Source organism: Lytechinus pictus, chromosome 6 (assembly GCF_037042905.1).
Source record: "Lytechinus pictus isolate F3 Inbred chromosome 6, Lp3.0, whole genome shotgun sequence".
Lineage (NCBI taxonomy): Eukaryota > Metazoa > Echinodermata > Echinoidea > Temnopleuroida > Toxopneustidae > Lytechinus > Lytechinus pictus.
This window is the reverse complement of record NC_087250.1, coordinates 8,524,301-8,530,300: the sequence shown is the minus strand read 5'-3', so window position 1 is coordinate 8,530,300 and position 6,000 is coordinate 8,524,301.

Below are 6,000 nucleotides of genomic sequence, written 5' to 3'. Positions count from 1 at the left end.
TCCCGCGTATTAGCCTCAGCTCATGTTGTTTCAGATTGACAAAAAGTTTTATTTTACGATTCTAATGATTCAAAAGAAAAGAAAGGAAAATGAAACCAACAGAAAGAACCCTTACATTCAAAGAAAATTCCAAGATTGTGCATCATGTTTATGTTTTGGAAATGCATTGATTTAATTCTCACTAAAATGATATATAAACAGTCTTTGGGTTAATTGTGTCTGAATTCGTAGACTAGTACAGTGTGCACGTTGGATGTATGTTCTGTGTATGCAGTAGGACTGGCCGGGAATTTCATTCACTTGTGCGTGGGTGTACGGTATGAGTGTGTGTGTTTGTGTTGAATAGTGCGTGTGGAGACGTTACGTAATAAGGTCAACAGATACATTGCATGCAATGATCTTGTATACCGGGCCTCCTAAAGGTCATGAAGAGTTCAGTTCACTGGTCATGTACATGGAGAGATCCTGCGTGTCCCGAGATAATTTGATTCAATCGAAACCATGGGCCTAGTATACAGCTCAGCATGCCGAGTTTCAGAAAACTGGCTATCCTATGGAATAAGTAATTTATTGGATAAAGTTCTGTAAATAATGTTATTCAGTTTGATCGTATATCTTTCCATAATATGGCCATTTCACATGGTAATAACCACTATCTCACTAACTAAATAGGCCTACCAAAAGAACAATAAAAATAATAATGTGGGTCGGGTGTAACGTCGATATAGGGCCTCGATATCATTTTATATATTTCCCCATAATTTTATTTTTTTCCTGAATATGTGGAATAACCGCTGAGGATTATATCTATGGTTCAGTCAAGTTGGTCCTTATTTTCAAATCTCTAATTGAAATATAATTCAAACAAGCCAGGGGGGCGGTGGGGGCGGTCGCCCCCCCCCCAAAAAAAAAAAAAAACGTCCCCAAAAAGAAAAAAAGAGAAAAATAGAGGAGAAAAGGAAAAGGGAAGGGAGGAAAGGGAAGAAAGGTAGCTTTGAGGTTTTTTTTTCTTTTTATTCTTTTTTTTTTCTCAAAAGAGAAACTCCTTCACTCTTGCTCTAGATTTATATATGAATTTTGCTTCCGCGCTGCGCGCGGTTAAATGACAATATTGAAGATCTCCATTGTTCCCCCCACCCTTTCTCTAACCCTGTTTTTCCACCTCAGCTATATATGTGTTTCTTGCCGGGTAAAGTTCAAATGTATACATTAGGGCATGGTTAGGCCGAAGTATATGAAGTTATTTTTTTTTAAATTGATCGCGCAACTTCTGGTCGGGTCGGCTCCGGTTGGGTGAAATCTTTATATCAATTTCTGCCGTCACCTCCATAAAGTCAACTTCTCCCGCTTTTCAGCTCATTACTAAACAACCATAATTTTTGGGGCAAACAGGTTCCTAATTTAAAAAGAGGAAGGTATAAAATTCGTATCTTATTAAATAAAAAAGTACAATATTTTTTATCAAATTCTATTAAACTTCATGTCATTTCCCTGCACATTCATCTCCTGTCCTGTTTTGCGCCCTCAGTTTGAAATTTTGAATGACACCAAAGTTTCTTTATAATTCAAAATGAAGCGCTTCAGGATAAGTCAAAGAAATTAGGTATCCTTTTTATATAATTTCAATAAATCACAGAAGTTTCAACTTTTTGCGCACTATTTTCCTTGTAATGAAGTTCAATAATCTTAGAAAATTAATTGAATTAGAGCCGATCGGGTATTGGAGATATCTGCATTTGATGAAACGTCTGCCCTTTGAAATTTCAGAGTTTCGTTGTTCTGCGCGGGGAGGAATATCTTCCTCCCGGCATATACACTTCTTCTCCTCTGTTTTGCGAGTTAAAGATATGCACTGTCGCTAAATTGTTTGTAATCAAATCTGATCTTTCCAAGGGAAGTATCCAATATGTGTTTGAGAATACCGTTTTCTCGGGACCCTTTTCATGGCAAAAAATTGATAAAACGCTTTAGTTTCCGCGCTTCGCGCGGGGTTATTATCATTTTAATTTCCTCCATTGTATTCCTTTTTTGTGCGTTCACAATCTTTTTTGAAAACAATGTTCAAAATCACAATATAGTCAACTGAATTGGAGCCGATATATAGGTACTAAAGACAAGAGAGACGGCTCCTTTTCATTTTAATTTATGAAACACCAAAAGCTTCGCAAGGGAGGGGGAAACTCCCCCTCCCTGCACCCACCCCCTAGGGAGCGCGCTTCGCGCGCTCTGTAAGTGTTGGCACGCTTCGCGTGCATTTACCGCCCCCTCCAAAATGAAATCCTGGCTACGCGGTTGGTAGTGATCGAGGGACATCATCAACTCTCATTTGCATAATACTGAGTTGTGCATATAACTATTTTGTAAAAAATATAGGCTATGTGAAATTTGGAAATGCCATACTGATTTAATCATTTTTACATCCAATTTTGATGAATTTTTCAAAATTATGCTTGTTGGATTTTTTTCTATTGATTCAAATCAACATTTTTTTTTCTGGGGTGGACTTGACCTTTAATTAAACATTGAACTGTGGGAGAGATGCAAAAAAAAATGGCAGGGACAATGATTTACAAGCCAAGCGCTGATCGATTTTCAAGTCATTATCAGAAAAAGGAGGTGAAAGAACGGGAAGGGGAAAAAATGCAATGAAAGAAAGAAATTATATAGAGAAAGAAAGAACGTAGGGGAGGGGGGTTGGGTGGGGATCGAGCTGCATGGGAACGAGTCGTTGGGAATTTGTCTAGTCTGACAAACTTTATTATTGCAATTCTTTGTTTCTAACTTGACAACCAAACGATACACGTCCCTCATGAATAACCGGATATATATTGTCACTCGGATTGTTATGAGTGAGAGAAAAGCAAAAAAACCCAAAACAAACATGTTGCGATATCGGCCTAAATTAATTGCATCATAATTCATAGTGCATTGAAGTAATATTATTTCTTCACACACACTTTCTTGTGAAAATGCCTATTTGTTCATCTGCATGGCCTATCCCTTCCCCAATAGGCCTACCCCCCCCCCCAACCTCACCAATCGCATAGGGTGGACAAAATAATACTGCACGAGCAAGTATTTGGCCTTCGGCTGTATAAAACGTGTAATTTTTGTTTGTCAACGAAACAAAGTACGAATCTCTTGTAATGAAAAGATCTCTGACTTCATAATTTTATAAAGTCAAAACTTATTCCCAAAATATTTTATGAATGTGAGAAAGACCAGCGGTCGAGAATACTGCATATACGCCAGTTTTCCCAAATTTTTCTTTCCACATGTAAATTGGCGGATCAGGGCTGGGGGCGACCAAGGTATATTTTGAAAATTGCTCATAGACATACATTTTTATTTATTTACTTTAATAATTGTATGCATTTATTCATTCATTCATGCATGGTCATTTATCATATATTCTGTTTCATTTCCCCAGTGTAAGAGAGTCTTGCACAATAGAGCTAAATGTACGAAAATTGCCATTATAAAATATGGGCCCGTCTGTTTTGCTGTTTCCACCAATTTTTATTTCAAAATCCAAAATGATACATTTTCTTTTGTTCCACGTTCCAATAAATAAAAAATCTTACTTGACATCTAACACGAAACGAGTGACAATTTTTTAACTTTCTTCACAACGTAAAATTTTATAAGAATCTTTTTACTATAATTGGCGACCTTGCCTGACACAGTCCAATTCGATATTGCCATAAACTATATAAATCGCTCTTGTACCATGATTGGTATACCCTGGCCAAATGGCACTGGATGCATGATCAGTTTCAAGTTTCCAGTTTGCACCTTTCTAATGAGTCTGAGCAGAAACACAAGTAAAGAACTGTATATAGCTCCTTTATAGAGGCATATTTACAAATGATATGTTGGGTACAGGGGCGGATCCAGCTTCGCTGATATGGGGGGGGGGGATTTTTCAGTCACATTTTCCACAATCGGCCGCTCGAAGTTGATTTATGTATGTTTATTTGAAGGGGTAGTCCATTAGCTGTATTCCTATAAATCAACATAAATATTTAATAATCTCATAAGCCTTATATAAATAGTTCGAGCGCGAAGCGCGAGCTAATTTTGTATTTGAAATTTTAACATTCTGGGCAATGTTTGTGAGCCTGAACGAATCGTGTATATATGCAACTAAATAATTACTGCGAAGCGTGAACAGAAATTTTAAATATACGTTTTGATCTGATCGAAAAGGAACCATGCACCTGTCAAGGACGTCTTGCAGTTAGCCATGAATGCGTTGCATATTTCAACAATCAAATAGAAGTACATTTTTACCTAAAGAAGGGAAATTCTAAGCTTTTTTGTAAACGTAAACAGGATATGTATATCACTGAACTATTGATGCGAGGGCGAAGCGCGAGAGTAAAAAAAAGAGATTTAGACTAAAACGGGACACATCATTCATGTTTTGTAAATAATGAAAAGGATGAGTAATTTGGGATCTTTCTAGATTAATAACATGAATAATGCGAGCGCGGATCCAGGGCGAAGTTCCCGGGTCCCTCTAGGAGTGGGGAAAATAAAAAAGGGAAAAGAGAGGAGAAAAAAAAGGAGGAAAAGAGGAGGAAGACAAATGAAAAAAATAAGGTGAGAAGAAGACTTGGAAAATACAAAAAAAATAAGAATCTTTCATATCACTATATGAATTTTTTGCTCGCACTTGCATGTTTGATATCGAGATACAAATAATCCTCAATGGGCTGATATGGAGCTTAAAATATCACGTTGCTTGATTTACAAATTGATTTTTTTTTATGTGCAGCCGTAGTCCGTTTATGGTCTGATCGAGTATCAATGCAGCTCGCGCTACGCGCTCGCATTATTTGTCAAGTACCCAATCTCTAGTCTTCGTATTTACAATAAATTCTCAAAATATTCTTATTCAGGTCTGATTGTCAAAACATATCAGCTCTGATTGTCAAAACCTATCAGCTAGCGCTGCGCGCTCACATTTCGATTGGTTAGTTATTTATCTCTATAACAAACTATTTAAAATCCCTTTTCATGACAATTTATTAAAAAAAAATCGGTTCGTGATTTGCGCTCGCATTAATTGTTAAAGATATATCAACCAATGCCTTCTATTCATAAATAGAAAAATACTTAGAATATCCAGTTTTCAGAAATTGATATTAACAAATTTCTCGCTCTTATTGGGCTTATTAGAGTAATAAATAAGATAATAACAATAACATTTCATGAATTGCTAATAACTATATTGTCTTTTTTTATAATTGAAAGAATTTTCATCTCGCGCTTGGGGACACTTAATAGGTAGATAATTTCTATTTTCATATGACAAAATGTCCTTAGAATGTTCCCGTCCTAGGTCAGAATAATTTCCGAAAAATATCCGCTCGAGCTTCGCGCTTGAATCATTTATTGAGTGCGATCCACATCCAGTCAGTTTCATTTTCAGTGTTTGAAATAGTTTTCAGATTAGAATTCTGCTCGCACTTCCCGCTCGCATTACGTAGGAAGATGCCTAATTACCCATCTTCACGCCTTACAAAACATGAACTAGTGTCCCGTTTTTAGCTCTAAATCTTAATTTTCCCCATCGCGCTTATCGCTCGTATTGTCTAGTTATATACCTATTCAGTTTAGGATTAATGCTTAGAATGTCAATTTTCTTGTTGGAATGTCAAAAATGTTCAGCCCGCACTTCGCGCTCGCATTATTCCATTCTTGAAATAGGCCATCATAATTATATAGGCCTATGTATCGTCTTCATGGCTACTACAATCAGAACAGGTCCCTTGTTTATCAGGCCAGAATATATATGAAAAAAAAATCTGCTCGTGCTTCGTATTTGCAGTATAGTTATTAGTTAGATGTTTTATTTTCAGGACAAAATATGACATTTACGAAAAATTTTAACTCGCGCATCACTCGCACTATATTGAATAGTACGTATAGGATTATACATTTCAGGGGTCGCGGAAGCGAGGGGGGGCTCCAGCCCCTGCTTTTTTCCATAAC